Source organism: Columba livia, chromosome 1 (genome assembly GCF_036013475.1).
Source record: "Columba livia isolate bColLiv1 breed racing homer chromosome 1, bColLiv1.pat.W.v2, whole genome shotgun sequence".
NCBI classification, from domain to species: Eukaryota; Metazoa; Chordata; class Aves; order Columbiformes; family Columbidae; genus Columba; species Columba livia.
The window spans coordinates 98,896,915-98,920,993 of NC_088602.1; the positions used below are offsets into that span (position 1 = coordinate 98,896,915).

At 43.1% G+C, this 24,079-nt stretch overlaps 1 long non-coding RNA gene across 2 annotated transcripts in view; it reads right to left on the minus strand.

The window, feature by feature from the left end:
* Nucleotides 1-24,079, minus strand: part of LOC110358189 (uncharacterized) — a 73,980-nt gene that overhangs the window by 11,989 nt on the left and 37,912 nt on the right. For both annotated transcript variants that reach the window (XR_002412358.2, XR_002412359.2), the window contains exon 3: nucleotides 930-23,798. This is a non-coding gene — a long non-coding RNA (uncharacterized LOC110358189). The remainder of the gene's footprint in view (nucleotides 1-929; nucleotides 23,799-24,079) is intronic.

A 24,079-nucleotide genomic window follows, 5' to 3' on the forward strand; every position in this document is an offset into this window, starting at 1 on the left:
TTGCTGTTTCTTTGCACAGTACAAGCTCTCAAGTCTCAAGAAGGGGCCGGGAACCTCCACGATCTTCTTTGCTGAAAATAATTTTAAAATCCCTAATGGAAGCAGTAAAAATTCTTCTCTAGGAAAAACAAACTCAGCTGAACTCTAGCTAAATTAACTGATATCCCTCATGATCCACCAATTTTCAAGATGGATTATGGGGAAGCTTTATGAAGTTCAAAAATAGCATCATGTTCTTCCCTCCTCCTCCTCCTTGTCGCAGGGTCCTGCCAGCTATCAGAAGATTGATCTGCTGCAAGCAGAACTTCCCTACTACAATGAATATAATCCCCCAGTTCACTGGTTTAAGTGAGTCTTGAAGGATTACTTTTCAGAGTAATGAGGGGTTAGATGCTTCCCAAGATAGCCAGACAGCCTTCATGGGTTTTTAGGACGAGCCAGTACATGAGAAGTTACCAAGTGTCATAGCCTTTACTTAGGTATTTTTCCCTTTTCTCATAAAAAGGCCAGATGATCTGAGACATAAGCCTTACTGGGAACAAGTTTCTCATGCAGATCCCAGAGAAAAAAGTTCTTGAGGTGCCTATGTTTATCTTGTTTGTTTGTTTGTTTGTTTCAAATAAATAGCTTAACTTTGTGTCTTTATTACCAAAACAAAAAAAAACCACATCCTTTTCTGTTCCATTTTCAAACATTCCTTGTGGCTGGCAGGGCAACGAAACACACCAAGGTAAGATCACCTTATTTGCAGGGTTTTCCTACAGTAGGGAAGTGATAGACCACGAACTCACATGTATGGCATAACCATGCATCCCAGTGTCCAGACACACTCTTGCCATCCCTTATTGTTTGAACAGTAAGAAGACTCGGTGCCTAGTGGTTTTCATAAGATTTTCTGGAGTCCAAAATCACAAGCAGGTAAGTCCTACCTGATTTCCTTGCTTTCATGGGCCTTGGCCAGACACTGCCTTCTGTGGCACGCATCCTTCTGAGGTGGCTCATGAGTCACAGAAGTGGAAGAGTGCTCAAATACTCAATAGCTGTATTTTCTGACACAGGAATGACCCAATCCTGCTCCCTGCAATGCAAGTTGCAGTTACTGCTTCTGGAGAAGGTGAGGACAAGCAGCCACAAAAAGCAGCTCCCCCACTCCCACCTACAGTCCTCCAGCAGAAAAGCTCCTGAAGGGAAGGGAGAAGGTCACAGCTGAACAGCCCCAGTGTCCTATTCCCCTCTTCAGGCAACAATCTATTTGCCTAAAGAAAACAGCCATTGGCCAAATAGACCAACAACTTTCTTGTAGAGTATTGGCTGTTTCTGGTGTCACCTTTGCATACAACCAAAGAATCCAACACAGACAGTATTTTAACCAGAAGCTTGATGTGAGCCACTGCAGGGTTTGAAGATTTCAGTATTTCAGATTTTTCTATTCACAGGAAAGAAGTGATTAATAGCTGATTAGCTGGTTACTTCTCCTGCAAGACCTTACCCACAGGGACAAGCATTCATAGTATCTATTTGAGATTATTAAATAGTTTCTAGCCTCACTAAAAATTGGACACATTTCTGTTGAATTTGCTTGTAGGTTTTTTAAGATGTTTTGAGAAAATCCATGGGACTACAGCTGACTTTTTCCCAACACACACAGGATTCCACGTTAAATTTAGTAACAAAGCTGCTTAGATTGGAAAACAAATTAATCTACCCAGTCATTTAGTAAATGCCCATAAGAAATAGAAAAATAAAAACTTTACTATATTCTACTTCTGTGAAGAGAGAATGAAACATTCTTGTCTCCAGAGATCTCCCAGTCCCCACTCCCATGCTTTGAGTTTTATCTTCCATTCCCAGATTCAGATTTTGAGGAGCAAAATTAACTGGTTTCAGGAGAAGAGGTAATAAGAACAAGAATTTGTCCTGGATGTTCATGTACCAGTGCAACCAGACAGGCTGTCCAGAGGCTGCTGGGGAAGAGCATGCTGCATGTGGTACCTCTGCAGCATTGATGCTTCCAGCAGAGCAGTATCTGGAGGTCTGATAATCGATTGAAATCTAATCAATACAACGATGGGGGGGTCTATGCTGTTGTTCATCTCAGGCAAAAATAGAAGTTTAAAAGCAGACATTTCTCTCCAGTGACTTGGACCTCTTGCTCACATGAAAGTATCTGCATTTAGAAAAATTAATTCCATCCTTTCTTAAGGCTGCTTGCATTTCCTGAGCTGCTCAGGAAGAAATGAACACTCTTTCCTTTCTCTTGCACTGCAGTTGCCCAAGAGGATGGTGGGTGCTCAAATTTTTTTTGTAATAGCACTGCCCCTGATGATAAACCCTGGGGGCAGTGCTTGCTGGGATGAAAGGAAAAAGCTAAGTGTGTTGAAGTTGAGAGGTTCTAGCAGAGTCCAACAGAGACACAGAGGCTTAAGAAATTCACCTCAGGGGAAATGCTAGGCTGTATTTTGTCTGAAAAAAACACCCCAGCTGTACATCATGGACGTGCCCAACAATGGAATCTGACCAGCAAATTTCATCCACATCTGTTATCTTTTAAGAAAGGGGCAGACATATATTTGATGCGGTGTTCAGCTATTTGGGCTTTGTAAATCCAGCTCCCAGGGAGTTATTCTCTCATTCTGTTTTATTAGTTTTCACTGTCTCCCAAGATCTGTGAAGTTTGGCTCCATGGTAACTCAGGAACTCGTTTAGTTGGCTTACATATTGATGTATACAAGGAAGGCACGGTGCTAATACACTGTTTGAGCATCTCTAAGGTATATTTAATATATCTAAGGCATGTGGCAGAGTAGAATTTATAGTGGATATGGACTAGTCTTGCCTTAAGATCATAGTGATTGTTTCTTGGGAAGTTCTATCAAGTCACTCCCGGCTTTGCAACAACTAAAGTCGCACTAAACTTTTGTCCACACTGTTAAGCAACACTTGTTCTTCCTGTCCTCCAGAGATTAAAATAAAAATGCAAGGTGATTAAAAAAGGGAAGAAAAACTAGAGGAAAAACGACTTGTCCTACAATAATTAGCTTTGTCTGGACTTACTAGCTGGGTGCTACTGACATAGCCCAGGATATGAGCCCTGTAGTATTCATTCTTTGCTTAACCACAGCACACCACGACCCTGCTCAGCCTCCCAGGCCTGGACTTTTCTATAACTGACAGAAATGCATGAGGGGTTGGTGCATGTCCATGTTTTGCTCTGGCATGCATATGCGTGCTCAGAAGCACTTCAGGCAATAGGAACCATAGAAAAGCTGTAACAACTCTCACACGGACCTGAAGTCAGATCCCTAGTTCCTACACTTTCATCCCGGTGCCCAGTCACCAGCTGGCTTGCCCTGTACAGGATATCAACTGTCCAGTTAATTTGAATTTCTGTGTGCTGATTTTTATTACATATGATGGGGTCCAGATAACAAAATGTTTAGTGCAAGCTGCATTCTGGAAGTGCTGCGGGGCTTCATTAGTTAATGCCACGAGGACCTGGCATGGAACACCTAAAGCTTTAGTGGCATTGTGCTCCTTTTCACTGTCGTTAGCTTTGAGTATCTTTGGGATTACTTTTTAAAATACCCTAGAGAAGATAAAAATAAAAGTAGAAAAGACTACCAGGAAAAAAAAAAAAAGTGATTTTCCTACATGTTTTGGGAGAGGAATGAAGCTCTTAATACTTGCATTGAGCATGCACATTTTCAAAGAGCAAAACAGGGATCAGCTTCTGCTATTACAGCTGCAACGAGTAACCTGTGGTGCCAGGACAAGATGAGATACTTGTTCAAACACAGTGACAAGAAGACAAAAACCTGTAACAACATATTCAGAGATACTCTGGCCTGGCTACTTTTTCAAAGGACAGCTCTATTTTGAAAAGCCCACCTTTGAAAATTGCTAATGAGTAATCAATGATGTCAAAATATAGTACATTTTGTGCCAGTGAGCTTTTCACCTACTGCCATTTGGATGTTAATGACCTTTCAATGTGTATCAATGCAAAGCAACTCTTACCACAAAGAACCAGCCAACTGTTGCCATTTAACTTACAGGATGAGCCATTACAGAAACACATCTCTCCAAGGCAGCTGGCAAAACAAATAAGGTGAAGTACTTAATGTCAAAACACAGAGGATAAACACTGAAGTTTCTCAGGCCTGTGAAGGCATTTTTGTTGAATGTACCTACCTCTCTGCCTTTGAGCGCAAAACCTCTTCCAAGAGTGCTAAAGCCTCCACAATGTGTGTCAGAGGGGAGAAAAAATGACCCCTGGCTATGCTATTGAACACCTCACGGTAAATGCAGGATCCCAACTCCCTCTGCTAGCAGGGGTCAGGCAAGCACAGGCACCAGTCCCTGGTTTCAAATCTGGAGGTGAAGGTCTTCTCTGGGTAGTTTCACGGAGTTCCCAGCCAGTCTAGATCATCCTTCTGCTCTGGCAGTCTCTCCATCTGAAATACACTGCTGTACGACATCAGGGTTACCTCAGGGGAGTTTTATTTGGTTGTCTGCAACTTTCTGGCTGGTGCATGTTCATCTGTAATCCTATCAGCTTATGTATGAAGTTTAAACACAGCCAAATGCATAAAAAGTTAAAATGGATGTCTTCTATCCGTGTTCTAAGGTCTGTTTAAACCTTTAAGATGAAGCTCCTTACTGTTTTTTGCTCTAAAGAGATAAGGAAATAACTGGGAGTTCAAAATTAGTTAGATTAAAATACAAGAAATGTACCTAGGTACATATACTGTATAATTATACAACATGTATAACTATACCTACTGTGACAGAAAACAAATTTACATGGTCAGGATCCAGATCCAGCCTATGTAGATAAAACTGATGAAAGAAAAGGTACTTTACTTCTGGAGACAACTGTTGTCTGCTCCTAAGTAGGGAACTAATTCCTAATTAGATAGATGTTAGGTAAAATGTTTGGCATTATTTGAAGCATCCTACATTCTGCATCTTGTTTTAGCTGCCTGACTCATCAATATTTTGCTTTTGTAGCTAAGGAGAGCCACACTAAGCTAAGGCAAAAATAAACAGTCATCTGATCTGTAAGTAAATAATAGTACAATCACAGTAGTGACCCATTATTTAAGGTTCCATAATAATTTTTGTTTTAAAGTTCATTACATTAGAATGCTTCAGCACATTTTTCTCTGCACTGCTCCATGAGTAGTTCCCAAACAGAGGAAAATATTTGGAATTTGCAGGTTTTAGGAGGAGCTGCTTTTACAGAACACAAAACCAGCAATTTGTAAGCTTTCATACCAAAGGTTTTGCCCACTCATAGTCCAAAATAGACAAAATTGAACAGAAGTTTTCTCACGGGCCACGCTGACAATGAAGACATGGGATATTTCTTGCGAAGACCCCTGGAGAGGATTTGTTACCAAAATGATCTCTGTACTTGGTATAACCCCATGAAAAGTTTAGGAAAAGGGTATACAAACATCACCCATCTTATTTCTAATTCTATCATACTTTGATGGCTGGAGGTACATTATGTATGTCTGAGGACTTATATTAATCAAATTTATATAAAAGTCCCCTATCTCTGCCCTTATATCTCTCTAATGGAATGTGAAGTCCTCGGACTCCAAAGATCATCCTGAAATCCACCTCTAGCCTACCTCCTTTTATGATTATTCTTGGCAGATGTTGCCAATGATTACACTCAAGTGGTCTTTAAAATTCTGCTGCTTTCTCAGGAAGGGAATTTGTTATAAATTATATTGGGTAGCCTCTACTAATTCATCCATTCTCCTTTAAATGCCAGCTGATTAAATGACAGCTGATTCAAATGCCTGATTCTGTATGTGTGTTCATGGAAAAACTTTAAACATCAAGACTCCAAGACTCAGCAGTGAAAATACTTGAACTGTTGATTTTATTTTCTAAAAAAAAAAAATATATTGAAACCAGCACATTGCCATGCAATGTTTCCACCTTGATTAAATTATACACTTTCCATCAGGAACTTAGACATTTTCCGCTCTCTATTTATGGAAGCATCTGTCCATCTTCCTGAAGTTTCTCTGCAGTTCAGATGAGGGTAGTCTGCACTTTGCATCAATCAGCTATTTACTGCCTTAGGAAAACTGGGCTTCTCTATAATGAGTCAAGGGCCTGGGAAATTCAAAGATCAGTTCCTGGGTCCCAAACAACCGAGCACTTAAATTATGCTTAAATTTGTTAAAGTATACTTAAATGTTTCTCTGGGTTGGAGTCGTTACCAGTCTAGATCACAACTTAATCAATGGACAGTAAGTTTCAGTGCAAATATCATAATGCAAAAAGCAAATGCAAGTACCATGGAGTGACGTTTCATGCGACAGCTAGTTAGGAACTTCAGCTGACGGATGGTGAGCATGTATGGACACAGGGGTAAAACTAAGGGTGTTGTAGACTTTGCACTGCCTGCTTTCTGGATTTTAGTACTTGTTTCACCTTTATTAAACAGCCTCATTGTTTTGAAAAACAACAAATTCTTCCAATTAAATGTACTTTACTGTTGTCTTGTTTGGGAAGTTCTTTATGGATCACAGCCTTTTCTGAAATTACACTGTGCAAATATTACGACTTGTGAGGTGAAATTTTGCTTAGTGAGTACACCAAATATATGTGCAAATAAATAGACGACCCTCACTAAGCAACTTATTTCTGAATACATTTGGACATATCCATTAATTTGGCCTTCTGCTGGCACTAAACCATAATTTCACCACCTCAACAACACAATGAAGAGCAAACGAGAACATATTCCTTGGGTTTCAGTGCAGATTGTACAGAGTAGCATTTAACTACAAGACTACAGCATCAGATCATGGTCCTGGTGAAGACTGGAAGGTCCTATTCTTTTAAATTAATGATTGCCAATGCTGACATTTTCTTGATGATCACCTTCTCAAGAGTTTGTTTCTTCTGTTTCAAGTGAAATATTAAGGAGATACTATTTCCACCAGTATTGACTCAAAAGACTATAAACAATTCCTTCAACTTTCTACTTCCATATTTTATTCCATACCCATTCCACCTACCTTGGCATACCTAACTGAGATGTCTACTTCAGAAATCTCACCAGTCAAGGTAAATCATCTGCCACTCAAAATTTGTTGTAGTCACCAGGTCTCCTCACTGGTACCTGAGATGTGTTTTTCAGCCTGCAACCTGCAGACCCAGAGGGAGCTGTGAAATATTTCTTGATGAGGTTTTGAAAGGCAACCAAGAAAAACAGTCCTGTAGTCCGTGCGATGAAATTCTTTTCAGAAGGACTCCACCTTACACTGGCAAGCTGAAAGGAACTTTAAATCAAAAAAGGCCAAGGAAGACTTTGTCTGCTCTTAGACACTTCAGTGGTTAAACAGTATAATATACAACTAAAAATAATGAAAACTTACATTTTGCCTCTGCTAAATTCCCGAAAATTACCTAACTGCAAAGGTAGTTACAAAATAAAGAGGGAGGAAGCTGACAACAATTACAATAAACTCTAAAGTTAACATTGACAGAAACAATGTGGCAGGTGTCGGATTAGATAAAGTAACTTGTGATTGCACACCACAATGTGGCTTCATTAAAAACACAAACAAATTTAAACCTGAGGTTATGAAATCGACCTTAATTTGTCTTCATAATGACATTTAAAAAATTCAGAAAATGTTGGCAGAAAAGGAAACGAAAGACAACACTGTAAAGAAGTTCTATTTTTTGTACAACGTAATCAAAATTGAAATCAGCCTTGGCTGAAAATCAGAAATATGATATGGTTTCTAATTAATTGGGTAAAATTAGGTAAAAATTAATTCATGCTACCTTGAGCTTGAGAGAAAAAAAAATATCACAAAGTGGAGAAATGCACTTTACATGTGAGCCATGTCATTAAAAGGAAATCATTACTTCTAAGTAAAAGCTAACCAAGAATCTGGTGCAATCACTGACCTTCTGATTATTCATACTAGTTAACTCTTAGGTCATTGCCTTGCAAGTTCTGTTTTGGACTGTTTCAATCAGATATTTCTATCACAGATCTGCTACTAAGGGACTAGATCTAAGCATTATAAATGCAGGCTATTCCACATAACTCAGCTGCAGTGACCCCTTATTTTTCCTTTACTGAGCCACACAGACATAGCACGGCTGACTCGCTTTTACAATCTCAACCTTGCTGCCCTGCCCTCTGTTTTCTAATGTAGCACCCAGAATCACTACACCTTTGCTATAGTTATTTTTTAGGGAAATATCAAAGGGTTTTCTTTAAAAATTGATCAGAATTTAAGCATGAAGGCTTTGCCAATATGGCTACACCAGCAAAGCTCCTAAAGCATAGGAAAACTGTTACACTCTTAGCATGGATATATATTTTCATAGAATCATAGAATGTCCTGAGTTGGAAGGGACCCACAAGGATCATCGAGTCCAACTCCTGTCCCTGCACAGGACAACCCCACAGTTCACACCATGTGTCTGAGGGCATTGTCCAGTCTCTTCTTGAACACTGTCAGGCTTGGGGCCGTGACACCTCCCTGGGGAGCCTGTTCCAGTGCTCCACCACCCTCTGGGGGAAGAACCTTTTCCTAACCTCCAACCTAAACTTCCCCTGGTACATCTTCCTGACATTCCCTCGGGTTCTGTCATTGGTCACCAGAGAGAAGAGATCAGTGCCTGCCCCTCCTCCTCCCCTGGTGAGGAAGCTGTAGCCACCATGAGCTCCAGGTGAGGCTGCACCAGTGCAGAGCAGAGCAGGACAATCACCTCCCTCGCCCGGCTGGCAATGCTGTGCTGGATGCACCCAGGACACGGTTGCCCCTCTTGGCTGCCAGGGCACACTGCTGGCTCACGTTCAACTTGCTGTCCACCAAAACCCCCCAGTCTCTTTCTGCAGAGCTGCTCTCCAGCATTTCATCCCCCAGTCTGGATGTACATCCAGGGTCGCCATGTCCCAGGCACAAAATCTGGTGCTTGCTCTTGTTGAACTTCATGCGACTGGTGACTGCCCAGTTCTCGAACTGTTCAGATCCCTCTGCAGAAGAATCATCCCTTACAATTTCAGTCTCCAAAAATGGAAAGGTACTGTTCCTGCACTGGCGTACCTCACACTCAGATAACTAGGTAGCAAAAGGTAACCCTCTAGTGCACACGGGGCAGAGCTAATATCGTTAGTCTCTGGCTTGCAGGACTTCTTTCTGCCAAAACCCCAGACAAGAGTAAATGCATGAGGTTTGTCCTGGGAAACTAAATGGAAAAGGAGGCGTCAGAAAAATGCAGCAGCTCTGGCCACTGCATGGCCAACAAACAGCAGAGACAGCCACCTAGGCTTCCTAAAACAGAAATCAACCTGAAAATGACACCAAACAACCTCAAATCACCAAATAACCAACCTCAACCAAGCTAAACCAACAAACCTAAAACGACCAACCGAAGACAATGAACCAAAACCCAACTTCAACAGCCCCAAACCCATCAAGCTTAAATGGCCTACGAACACACAACCTGCAAAAAACCTACCTCAAACAAACAACCAGACTCAACAAAACACTCTAAAACAACTCACAGAAACCTGGCTAAAGCAACCAACTTCAACCACCACTCAAAACAACAACAAGCTCCTAACAAGGTAGAAACAAACAACCTACAAACAACCTACAAACAAAGAATCTACAAACAACCTAATTAGAACCTAATTCAGTATAAAAAAAGCAACTGAAAACAACCAACTGTAAACAACCAGCCTCAACCAACCAACCAACCTCAAACAACAGGCCTCAACCAACCTAAACCAGCCTGGAACAAACAACCTCACCCATCCTAAAGAAAAACAGCCTCCACAAAGAAACCTAAACCAAATAACTTGAAACAACCTACCTCAAACAAACAAGCCTGAAATAAGAAACCCTAAACAAACAACCTTGAACATTGAACATTCAACAACAAACCTCCAACTACCTACAATCAGTGCACAAACAATCGGATCGGAAAAGGAGGTGTCAGGGCTACCCAGCAGCTGTGCCCAGTGCAGGGCCACCAAACAGCAGGGACAGCCCCTGGTCCACCTGGGCACAGGAACTGCCTCGGGGCAGCACCCTAAAGGCTTCCTCCATAGGGTGCTGGGCGGAGGGCTGGCAGGCAGGGCTGCTGCGGGTGGGGCTGTGGGTGGGGCTGCACACAGGGGCCCCGTCACCACCACGTCACAATGCCAGCACCCGGCAACACAGCGGTCACAATGCCCCGGGCAGGATAAGAGGGAGCAGCCTCCCGTGTCCACTGCCAGAGCTGGCCCAGGGGCAGCCCGCACACATCCCAGAGGAAGCCCTTGAAGAGCTGGTGGAATTCCTTGGTGGGGGCTGAGGGAGAAGACTGGAGGCTGGACAAGGCTGCTGGAAGTTCTCTGCTGCAAGGCTTATCTTTTGGATGGAAACCCTTGTCAGCTGGACAGAAGTGGTAAGACCAAGGGAATGACATCTGGAGGAGCACTGCAGAGCTCGCTGTCTTCATCCCCTGCAGAGCCAGAGACAGCAGCGGTACAAAATAGGATGCAGAGATGCTGCCAGGGGTCCCAGTGCTTTGGAGCAGCCACCGCTGTCCTGGCAGGGATGGGAAAGATTCTTGCCCTCAAGGTGCACTCTCAGAAATGAGGCCCCTTACCACGACTTCTTTGGCACATTTTGCCAACCTACTTCGACAAATGTGCCCAAAACCACATTCATACACTAGCCTACTGAAACCACCAACCTAAAAGAACCAATCTAAAACATCCAACCTAAAATAATCTAAATAACCTATATCCAGTGACCTAAACCACGATAAAGCAAACAAGCTCAACCAAACGACCTAAACCAACCTAAAACAACAGCAAAAAAGGAGAAAACATCCTAAACAAAAAACAGCATAAAACATCCCACCTAAAACAATCAACCTAAAATACCAGCCTAAACCAACCAACTAAATAACCTCAACCAAAAATCACCTCAACCAACCAATCCAAACCAGCCAACCCTAACCACTCAGCCTTCAAGAACCAGCCTCTAACACCCTCAAAACAACCTTCCTCAAAAAAAACCTAAAACCACCTAAACACCCTGAACCAAGATACCTCAACTTCAACCAAAAATCTAAAGCAAACTAAGACAACCTCCCACCAAAGAACCTCTCTGAAAAAACATCAACCAAACAGCGTAACAGAAACGAGGAAAACCAACCCGCCTAAAACAAACAACACAAATCAACTTTCACAAAATGACATCAAACAACCTAAACCAAGCTGAAACAGAAACCTAAACCAAGTAATTTAAGACCACCAACCTATACCAAACTCATTCAACCTTAAAACAACCTAAACCAACAAGGTTTAAATGCCTTACGAACACACAACCTACAAAGAACCTAGAAATAACCTAGACACAACCTCACACAGCATCAAACCACCAACCGCACAAATCAACCGTAAAACAACTAATGGAAACAGAGCTAAAACAACCAACTTAAACCAACATTTAAACAAACAAGATTCAAAAAACAAGGTAAAGCAAACAAGCTACACAAAAAGAAAAAGAGGGGAGGAACATAGAAGATAGAAACAAGCTACAAAGAACTACACAGAACCTCATCAAAAAACCAACCAAACCCAAACAACTGTAAACAACCAAACCCAACCAAGCAACAAATCTCAAGCAACCAGCTTCAGCCAACCAGCCTCAAACAGCCAGCCTCAAACCACCTAAGCCAACCTAAAGAACCTGAAAGAAGACCTAAACCTAAAAAACCTAAACCAAACTCTAGTAGCCAACCATAAAGAACCTGAAAGAAGACACCTAGACCAAAAACCTAAACCAAACTCTAGTAGCCAACCGTAAAGAACCTTCCTGAAACAATATCCACCAAACAACCTCAAAAAACCAAGAACTACCAAAACACCTAAACCAAACAATAGAACTCAGCTTTAAAATGACACCAAACAACCTCAAGCCACCCACTAACCAACCTCAACAAACCTAAACCAACAAACCTAAATCCAGCAGCATAAGACAACCAACCAAAACCCAACTTCAACAACCCCACACAACCAAGCTTCAATGGCCTACAAAGAGACAGACTGCAAGCAACCTTCCTCAAACAACCAGCCTCAAAAAAACACCCTCAAACAACAGAAACCCAGCTAAAGCAACAACTCAAACCAACTGACCTAAAAACAACTCAAACAACCTAATCCAACCAACCTAAACCTAGCTCAACAGAAACACACCCACCCAAATGACATAAAGCAAACCTCCTTCTAAAACCTCCAACCTAAAATAATCTAAATAACCTTAATCCAATGACCTAAAGCACACTAAAGCAAAGAAGCTCAACCAAATGACCTAAACCAACCTAAAACAAACAAAAAACACCCATCCTGAACAAAAAGAGCTTAAAACATGTCACCTAAAAGAATCAACCTAAAAGAACCAACCTTAAACAATCAGCCTCCAAGAAACAGCCTCTAACAAACACCCTCAAACAACCTTCCTCAAAAAAAACTAAAACCACCTAAACAACCTGAACCAAGATACCTCAGTCGAAAATCTAAACCAGACTAAGACAACCTACCCCAAAGAACCTTTCTGAAAAAACATCAACCAAACAGCCTAACAGAAACGAGGAAAACCAACACACCTAAAACAAACAACACAAATCAACTTTCACAAAATGACATCAAACAACCTACAACAACCAACTTGAAATAACTAACCTAAACCAAGCTAAAACAGAAACCTAAAACAAGTAACGTTAGACCACCAATCTAAACCAAACTTATCCAGCCTTCAACAGCCTAAACCAACAAGGTTTAAATGCCTTACAAGCACACAACCTACAAAGAACCTACAAAGAACCTAGAAACAACCTTGTACAGCATCAAAAACCAACCACAGAAATGAATCATAAAACAACTAATGTAAAGAACTCATGGAAACCCAGCCAAAGCAACCAACTTCAACCAACCTTCAAAACAACAAGCTTCAAACAAGGTAGAAAGAAAGAATCTACCAACAACCTAATTAGAACCTAATTCAGTGTAAAAAAAGCAACCAAATACAACCAGCTGTAAACAACCAGCCTCAACCAGCCAACCAACCTCAACCAACCAACCAGCCTCAACCAACCTAAACCAAATTACCTAAGCCAGCCTAGAACAAACAACATAAATCTAAACCAAAATAGCCTCCACCAACCACCCTAAACTAAACAACCTGAAACAACTAACCCCAACCAAACAAGGCTGAAACAAGAAGCCCTAAACAAACAACCTCGATTCACAAACCTTCAGCAACCTACAAACTGCCTACAAACAATCGGAATGGCAAAGGATTAAGTTCAAAATGCACCTGATGGATAGAAATCCTACTTCGCTGTTCAGCGAACAGATGCATACCCCTCAGGAGATCAGAAGAACCACCAAGCCCTAGAAGTACCCAAGGCTATCAGGTCTTTTCAGCTGGACAGAAGTGGTAAGACCAAGGGAATGACTTCTGGAGGAGCACTGCGGAGCTCACTGTCTTCATCCCCTTCAGAGCCAGGGGCAGCAGTGGTAAGCAATAGGATACACAGACGTTGCCAGGGTTCCCAGTGGTTTGAAGCAGCCCCTGCTGTCCTGACAGGCACAGGAAGGATTCTTGCCCTCAAGTTCAATCTGGCCATAGTCATCTGGGCACTCTCAGAAGCCCATGAGATGACTCCCGGTTTAGTGATCATAGGGCTTGGGCAGCTCCTGGGAGGCATGACCGGCCTATGGGACAAGGAGCCAGGTCTGGCTCACATGCTCAGGGAACAGCCGATCGCCAGCATTGGGGTCAGGAAGGAATTTTCCCCCGGGGCAGATTGGCACTGGTCCCCGGGGGTTTTTTGCCTTCCTCTGCAGCATTGAGCATGACCACTTTTCAGAGCTCCTCTGAGCCCTTTTGGCTTGGTTCCTGCCTGCTGCTAAAGCACCAGGAAGATGGTCTCTCGTGCCCTGCAGCTGGGAGGAGGAAGCTTCTTGGAGTCCCAGGGTGGGTCCCAAATGTTCTCCTAGGAATTCCTTCTTGTCCTCCACAGCACTGAGCACAGCCCTCAGCCTGAGCTCTCTCAGGCTTTCTTGCCCAGAGCAACTTTGCAGCAGGAGCCAGCTCTTCTCTTCCCTGGATTCCATTCCCCCAGGGGTTCTGGCTGCTGCAAAACAGCCTGTGCTTGGAAGGGCTCCCAGCTTGCTGCACCATCTGGATCTCCCACTTTTCAGCTCTCCCTGCATGCAACCCAAGCACCGCGCAGGAACAAGAGCGCTTTTCATGCAGCCCTAGCCAAGTAGCATAGGAACCAAGAAAGTTTTCAAAGGGGAAAAACTCTGTTTGTCATCACTATCTGCCATACTTTGGAAAATACCTCACAGTATCACGCAGCTCTTCTTCTTCCTTATCTTCTTCTTCTTGTTTTTCTTCTTCTTCTTCCTCATCTTCCTCTTCTTCTTCCTCATCTTCTTCTCCTTCCTCATCTTCTTTTGTGTGTGGTCTGTCCTGATCCTCATTCCTCACATTCTCCCTCTTCAGGACACAGGGACAGCTTGGCCTAGATTGCTGCTGCTGTTCTTGCAGTTCTGCAACTTGCCTTTGCCAGCCTGCAAGGGATGTTTCTTCAAGGTAAACTGAAGAATGCATCAGCCTGCTCCTGGCTGCGCATGGGCATTGTGTTAATGCTCATGAGCATCGGCTCTGTAAACAGAGTCAGTAGATGACATAGAATAACCTAAAATAAAATAAAATATAATCAAATCCTGTTTCCACTCGTATCCTTTGTGTTCTGTGTCCTTGAAAGTGTTTCTGGAGCTGAAAACCCCCTGGCATTTCATGTAAATAATATTCCCATCCTTATCTGACTCACGGTGAGCACATGGAATAGAATACAATACATAGGATAGAATAGAAAAGAATTTAATAGTTATGCTGTGTTATGCCTTGAGTTCTGCATGACAAGTTCTTACAGAGCCCTGAGGGCTCCATCCATCCAGGAGAGCCTCTCTCTGCAGGGCAGGGCCCAGGCCCAGCCAGGGACAGAGGCCGAGACGAGACGGGCACACACACCTGCAACTCAGCTCAGGCAGGGACCCAAGGTCCCAGGCTGAGCTGAGACACGTCCCCTGTGCCCTTGGCAGGAGACGGTGGCGGTGGGCAGGGGTCCCAGGGAAGGCCAGTCTCAGACACTGAGCCCTAGGAGCAGCCCTATGGACCTTCTCTTTGTTAGAGTACTGTTGTTCTCAGACTCTTTTGTTTTAGCATGTTTTTTCATGAAAAACTGATAGGGTAATTCTAAAAATGAGTACAAGAATGAAAAAAGAATCCACAGGAAATGAGCAGGTATTGTTCACCTCAGAAAGATTCGCAAGCCCTTAGGTGAGGAGCATGGCCTGCTTCAGACTGAGGGCCCTGTAACCATCACCTAGTCCAGCTGCCTGACTGCTTCAGCACTCACCAGAAGTTAAAGCATGGTACTAAGGATGTTGCCCAAATGCCTCTTCAGCACTGGCAGACGTGGGGCATCGACCACCTCTCCAGGAAGACTCTTCCAGGGTTTGACCACCTCTCAATAAAGAAATGTTTCCTCATGTCAAGGCTGAACCGCCCCTGATGGACACAGCTGAGAGCCATTCCCATGTTTCCTGGCACTGGGGACCAGGCAGAAGAGCTTAGCACCTCCCTCTCCACTTCCCCTCCTCAGGAACCTGGAGACAGCAGTGACGTTGCCCCTCTGCCTCCTTCTCTCCAAAGCAGACAGACCCAGGGTCCTCAGCGGCTCCCCACAGGACATGCCTTCCAGCCCCTTCCCCAGCTTTGCTGCCCTCCTCGGCATGCATCCAAGTCATGGAAGAAACTGTCATTTCAAATATTTAAACAGGAGCAACAGCAATTGGAGATGGGGAGAAACAAGCCAGGGCAATACACTACTGTGTAAAAACATTAAAATTAAACAGGAAAAACAAAAACTTAGCACCATTTTAATTTACTGCTGCTAAGATCCACTTGTGCTTTTACATGGAGAGAAATTTGAAAACTAAATTCAGTAAAAACATCAGAAAACACACTGTCTAGTACAACCTATTGAAAACCTATTCCCATAAAGCTTCTAGTTTCACTTACACATAAATATCTAGAAATTGGCTTCACAAAATCATAGAATGCCCTGAGTTGGAAGGGATGCACAAAGATTGAGTCCAACTCCTGGCCCTGCATAGGAGAACCCCAAAATTCACACCACATGCCTGAGTGCACTGTCCAGTCTCTTCTTGAACACTGTCAGGCTTGGGGCCGTGACACCTCCCTGGGGAGCCTGTTCCAGTGTTCCACCACCCTCTGGGGGAAGAACCTTCTCCTAATGTCCAACTTGAATCTCCCCCGGCACATCTTCCTGACATTGCCTCGAGTTCTGTCACTGGTCACCAAAGAGAAGAGCTCAGTGCCTGCCCCTCCTCCTCCCTTTGTGAGGAAGCTGTAGCCGCCATGAGGTCTCCCCTCAGTCTCCTCCAGGCTGAACAGACCCAGTGACTTTAGCTGCTCCTCATATGGCTTCCTCTCTAAACCCTTCACCAAATTTGTGGCCCTCCTCTGGACACTCTCCAGTAGCTTTATGTCCTTTTTATCCTGTGTTGCCCAGAACTGCACACAGTGCTCCAGGTGAGGCTGCACCAGTGCAGAGCAGAGCGGGACAATCACCTCCCTTGCCCAGCTGGCAATGCTGTGATGCATGTACCCCAGGACATAGTTAACCCTCTTGGCTGCCAGGGCACACTGCTGGCTCATGTTCAACTTGCCATCGACCAGAACCCCCAGACCCCTCTTTGCAGAGCTGCTTTCCAGCACCTTGTCCCCCAGTCTGCATGTACAGCCAGGGTTGCCGTGTCCCGGGTGCAAAATCTGGCACTTGCCCTTGTTGAACTTCACACAGTTGGTAATTGCTCAGTTCTCCAATTTGTCCAGGTCCCTCTGCAGGGCCTCTCTGCCTTCGAGCGTGTTGACAGCTCCTCCCAATTTTGTATCATCAGCAAACTTACTAAGCAATCCCTCAGGTCCTGAATCTAAGTCATTTACGAAGACATTGAAGAGTGCTGGCCCTAAGATGGATCCCTGCGGAACCCACTAATGACTGGTCGCCAGCCCGACATTACCCCATTTACTAGAACCCTTTGAGCCCGGCCTGTCGGCCAATTGCTCACCCACGGCCTTGTGTGTTTACCCAGCTGTGTGCTGTGTGCCTGTCCAGGAGGATACTGTGAGAGACAGTAATACCCACCATGAGAGTGGTGATGCACTGGAACAGGTTGCCTAGAGATGTTGTGCTTGTCCCATCCCTGGAAGTGTCGAAGCCCAGGTTGGATGGTGCTTTGAGCAACGTGACCTAGTGGAAGGTTTCCCTGGCCGTGACAGGGGAACTGGAACTAGATGATGTTTAAGGTCCCTTTCCAAACCAAACCATTCTACGATTCTGTGATCATACTAGTATAGTTTTAGATATGAGACTTCATTATTAAATATTACCAAGGTATTTCATCTCTGTATGACAAAGAATATTAAAAAAGAGAAACTGGAGTATCTGAGCTGCAGAAGGGCCTAAAAGGTTTACAAGATAAAAGATTAAAAAAAAAAAAAAAAATTAATTCCTAACCCCAAAAGACAATAGTAAATTGCTTGTGTTTGCATTTCATCTTGATTTTTCTTGATTTTTTTTTTTTCCAGATTTCTCTATGGGGTAAGAAAAACAGACTTGGAAACAGTGGCTCCTAAAACAAACTGAACAAATATTTACTTCTATTTCCAGAAACATTAGTTCTTAGTGGGTATGTCTGCATTCAATATTTTTTGTATTATTACACAGTTTTATTATTCCCAGAGTCTGTTCAGCTACACTAAATATTTTTTTGCTTAAGGATATATTTTATTTCTGTTGATGGGAAAATCTGAGCCTTGTAACTTTCTGGGCTACAAATTCATAAGTGACAGTCAGACACGAACTGAATTTCTCTCTCTTCAGCACACCCGGTAAACAGAAACGTAGAGATATCTTAAGCACAAGCAGGGAATACTGATGTTAAAATGTTGTTTCAAAAACTGTCAGGGAGAAGCAACAAAATTCATAGGTATTCAACAAAGAAAACTGAGAAAAAAAGAATTAATTCATCTATTTTCAGCCAGCTAACATGACACACATTAGAAGGCCAGCAAAACCAGGCTCATGAAATAGGATTCCTCTAGATGGAACTCTTGAATTTGAAAGATGACAGTCATGTAACAAAAGCATCGAAACTTAGGAAATTATTGTCTTCCCCCATAAATTATTTTTCCTACTGGAATACCTCCTTAGAGGAAAATGGGCTTATGTCACCTACTCGGTCCATGGCATGAGACACAGCTCTCCTGTGCAGAAGGCTTGAATTCAAAGGACTTGAATAATGTGGTAAAATAAATTATTACTATGATAGTGGTTTTGACAGGTGCAGAGAGCTATCTGTGTAGGTCCTTTTCAGAGTAGGATTAAAGCTGCTAATCAAGAATTTCAGATTTGACTCAGCTCTTGCCATTGAACTTCCTACTAACACTTGCAAACCTGCCTGGATTAGAAACAGCATTTTTTAAAAAATAATCTTTTAATTATTCTGTAAGTAAAGCAATTTTATAAAAATACTTGGGAAGTTAATGGGCAACAGAAAACCAAGTTCACTTAAATAGAACAGAATCTTTGTAAAATATTATGAAGTACTGACACAGCCATAGAAGAATATTATTTATCAATTTTGTCAATAGCAGCAGAACAGTTCTGTTATAATCTTTAAGATAAGCATGATATCTTTTAAAACTCTTTATTAGAAACATATGGGAGAAAAAAAATGTATATATCTACAAAGCTAAGTGATATCGTCCTTCAGCTTCAGGAAAATACAAAGATACCAGCAGTAACACCTAGACACCACAAATATATTCAATGACAATACAAAAGCATATGAGGCAGAAGTACTAAAATGACTAAGAGCTTTGCAGGATAATACATCCCAGCTGAAGCACTTGCAAGGTAAAATGTAATAATACAAGGCAGCTGCTCCTAAAGCCTCTGTATTGGTATTGAGGAACCAGGTATCAGCTTAATGTCACTTGAGGTCCTTGAACCCTCCATCAACGCTATGACGAAGGTAACTGCTATAACCAAGATCTCAGCGCTTCAGCACAGCACATGGTGTGGAAATAATAGAGACATATTAGAAAGCACAATGTGATAACAGGTAGCAAGTGTTGACTTCCGCCAGTGACTGTGCAACTTTTATTCTTTGCGTTTTGAGCTTTGCATCTTCACTGCCGAGAAACAATTTTCTTAGGGCTATCTCTGAAACATATAGAGAAATCTTGTCTGGCAGAAAACATAATGTGCATGACCTACTGTGGTACACACAAGCATGCGCTGTACTCTCTCACAGCTATCTGTTTGCTCCTGGCTGTTATTAGAGGTACCAGTTACCCTCCCAAACTCATACTGCATATGTAACATATTTATCTTCAGAACGTTGCTTTTCTTATTGAATCTCTCACAGCAGTAGCAATGCTTTTTTTTTCCAATTTCTGTGAAGTCCTAGGACTGCACCTGGAGATGTCAGCAGCCAGGTAGCCTCCACATAAGGACCACACTCCCAGGGCTGCCTTTCCTCTCACATGGTTCCGAAGAGGATCCCAACTCCTGCAGTCAGTTAAATATACAGCTTGGATGTAAATCACAGCAAAAATTAAAAACTATAAAAATATATGTACAAAATCATTTAAAAGACAACCCTACACAATACACACAGCAATACTTCCCCAGCCCAGAGACAGCCCAAAACACAGTTCCTGAGAAGAACAGTTTTCCACATGTAGGATTGTTGCTCCAATGCACAACAAAAAATACTGCTCACAGGAGAAAATGATGCAGCAGATACCATTAACTGATCTATTAACTGATCTATTACTGACATAAACACTAGGGAGGACTAGAGCCACCTACACCCCTCTGAGGTGCAACGGAGACTGCTGTCACTGCTGCTGGAGGAAAGTGTCCCTGTTCATGGGTCCCACCCTGCGCCCTGGCACAGCAACTGGTCCCAGCTCTGGCATAAGCTGAGCCAGAGTGTGGGGTGGGCCCTGGGTGGCACCCTGGGTGCTCAGCGGGTGCTCCTGAGCCTGCAGGTGCCAAGCCAACAACCAGCGTGCAAAGTCTGTAATTGCCTACTACCCCGACTCGCAGCAGTGGGCGACAGGGGTGGTGATAGTTTTTCAGAAGACATTTTGTAATTGCAACTGTGTGTTTCATACACAGCAGCCAGATGCTTGGAGGGGGAGGGAGGGGAAAGAGCTATAAATCTATAAATAAGTAATGGAGTGTTGGGCTATGAAATTCATAGATTAACATAAGAGAAATTCTCTTAGCGGCTGCATTAATGCCAGCACAGTGTTCAGCTGTTTATCACTTTGAAATGGCTCCTGCCTCTCACCAAAAGGCCATGCGGGGCTTGCATGGCCCCCTGCGTGCTTTTCTCGTGTTCACCTGTGGTCATGAAGAATTAATTCATCACTGAGATGGTACAATCAGGATCTTGGGCTCCACTAACTCCCACTTAAATAAGATTACTCTGCCTCAAGTAACGTCAGTCTCTGTGGTCTCAAAGTGCAGCTTGGTCCTCACTGCCTTTCTGAGAAGCTTTGGGGGAACAAGAGGCACAAGGGTCTGCCTCAAACCTACTTCTTTTCTCACACTGTGAACCCATACTTGACATCAGAGACCTCAAGGTCACAGCAATATCCCACATGCTTGAGACAGGTCTGTGAAAGGTTTTATCATTCTCAAAGAATACCATAAGCCACTCCTGGCTGTCAAGCAAGGACCAATTCAAACCTGCAGAAGCTGTTCCACACATTGCTTTTTCACGGAGGAATTCAAAACTCCTTGAACACTGCAGCATCCAGCTGCATGCTGTGCAGGCTCAGCAGGTGCTGGTACCCCATCTGCCGAAGAGCTACTACCATGACTTGCAGATGCCTAACAGAGCTGCATTTGAAGAGGTGGCCACCTTCCCAAAGCTGCTTCTCCATGCCCCCCTCTGTCCCTCACCACCTAGGGCACCACTGAGATTGCTGTCATCCCCAGGGCAGATGGTCACCATGGTGGGTGGCTCCAAAACTGTTTCTAACCTCTCTCTTGCAGGGACAATGCACATTTCACCTCATCCAGCTGCCCAGCTCAATGCAAGACCCTCCCCCAGGTTTCCCTGCTGAGGGCAGACCCAAGTGCAGCATGGGGTACAGGTTCTTGCATAGCTCATGGAGGTACTTCATTGCCCAGCACCTCAAAACTAAAATTCATCTCCATCTACATTTTTCCTGTCTCTTATCTGTTTTATAGTGCTTCTCCAACTGATTATCATATTTCATAATGGAAATATCATACACTTTGTAGCTAGTTACTTTATTCTTGTGCCAAGGATGCTCTCAAGCTTCTGTTACTAGAAGCACCCTGTGTTCTCTTCATGTCATAGATCTTTAAATGCAGTAGTAATACATTATTTGAGCTGCACATATTTCTTCCTAAAATAACACAGGCGTCTCTATAGACCTTCACTAGGCCTTTGATGCACTCCAGGCATCTTGCTTTTCAGTGCATTATTCAGTAGCACAACTAAAATAATTGGACCTTAGCACTGACTAAGTCTTCACGATTTTTTTGAGTCCTAACAGGGCGAGTGGTCAAGTGTGATTCAGAGCCCAGAGGAAGCTGGAAGAAAAGATAATAGATGAGTATGCTAGGAAATAAACTTGTTCTTGTTGTTTGCCTCAATAGAGGGGTATATGGCCTACATGGGAGAAAATCACAGGTAGTACCATTCTGAAAAAAAGTGAAGATGGCGATTGAATGATAATGTTATGCTGGGACAAGGGGTAATGGTTTTAAACTAAAAGATGGAAGATACAGGCTAAATATAAGGATGATTTTTTTTACAATGAGGGTGGTAAAACACTGGAACAGGTTGCCCAGAGAGGTGGCAGATGCCTCATCCATGGAAACATCCAAGGCCAGGCTGGACAGGGCTCTGAGCAACCTGATCTAGTTGAAGATGTCCCTGCTCATGGCAGGGGTTTGGACTAGATCAGCTTTGAAGGTGCCTTCCAACCCAAACTATTTTATGACTCTGTGATTCTATTAATGGAAAAAATGTAAGTCAAAGACCACAAAAAGTGTGGAACTCCTGAAGCAGCATTTTATTCCCCTCAAAACACTAAGTAAAATCCCTGGAAATTTCCATCTCAAGCAGAGAAGTCCACAACTGTGGTGTGCGTAAGACAGATCTTGCTCCAGCTGCTTTGCTGAGTGCTGCCTGATCTCGGGCAGGACCGTCCTGGAAGGATGCATGAGGTGCTCAGACATGAGTCACTGAGATATCTATGCTGCCAGACAAAGCACTCCCCTTTTTCAACCATGGTCCTGAAATCCCAGTTGCCACAGTGCATATGTGCTATATTTTGCATCTAGTCTTTGCCATGGAACAAATTAGTTCTCCAGACAGGGAAATTTGAGTATAGATGAGAGTACATGCATGTTAAACATGATTCCTTTGGCCTGCTCCATTTCTGCAGAGTATCTCAGCAAGGCCTTCGTCCTGCCACAGCATCCTACACCCATGCTGGGTGTGGCTTGACACAAAAATGTGGTAACAGCAGGCTGCAAAACAACCTTTGCTTCTAAATTTTCTGCCTACACGTGACACCTGCACATTGTTTGAGATCAATATCTGGAGAAGATAGAGACCTGCTTCTTTGTGGGTACCACATTTATGGACAGGGATTTGTAGGTGGGAAAAACTGTTCTGAAAAAATATAGGTATCCTGAATTTGTGATATGTACTTTTCTAGGGCCCAAAAGTATCCTCCACATGGGTGACAGGGCTCTGGAATATCAGGGAGGAATATATCTTGTGATGCACCTATTGTTACCATTTTGAAGTACCCTGCCACTGCTGCCAGAGCATGGGTGGCTTGGGGTTAAGTGTTTATTACTCAAATAGAAGAAAATCAATACATATCTTTTTAATGCAGTCAGTAATTCAAGTATTATAACCTGAAGAGACAAACCAAAGCGCTAAAGAGGTAAAACACAGAATATCTGTTAAAAAACACCCAGAATCTGAAATAGGATATAAACCTATTCCATCATTTAGCTGCACCACTGTCTCCAAGGAAGCAGACATAGGATATGCTCCTTACATAGTAACCTCCAGGAAAACATTTCTGCAGTATCTCAGCATACACGCCAGCAGTAAGGCCAGCTGGCCAGACCTGCCATGGAATCACCTCTTGTGTGTTCCCACTGGAATTAGTAGAGTCGCACGAGCTTACAAATGAGGAGAGCAGGATGCCCACATCTAGCCATAGAAGTTGCAAAGTAAATCTGGTGATCACAGCCAGAAACGTAGAAGAGTTTGGTTAAGATGTTACAGAAAAGTCTAGTGATGGTGTGACAAATGTTCACACCGGTTACCCAGTAAGCACAGAGCACTTCTGTTTAGGTCGGTCATTCTTCTCCAGGTTTAAACCATTGAGACTGCAAGCAGAGTTCAGAACAAGGGATCCAGTTTTGCCCGTGGCTGGCAGATAACCGAAGTTAGGAAGTTTTTTGTTGAAGGCAGATTACATGGGTAAGGGGAGCTGGGTGAGGCCACAGGATTGCTACTTGAGCAAAGTGTGATGGATGGTAACAACTGAAGCAGAAAATGCTCAATCCTAAAAAAAAAAAAAAAAAAAAAAAAGAGAGAGAATGACTCTAGAGGCAGACTCTTGTTTTATTAGGTGTAAATCAGATGTGATATTAAATCCATATAGTAAAGGTTAACATGTAAGAAGTATTGCATATTGATCTCAGCACTTTAGAATTGGCCCACTTTTTGTTAGCATTTTATCAGCTTCACAATGGGCAGCAACACTGACACAGAATGCCTAAGAATTAACTGCAACAGTAAATGATAATGTAAGTTTTAAAAAGATACTAGTGCCATCCTTATGTT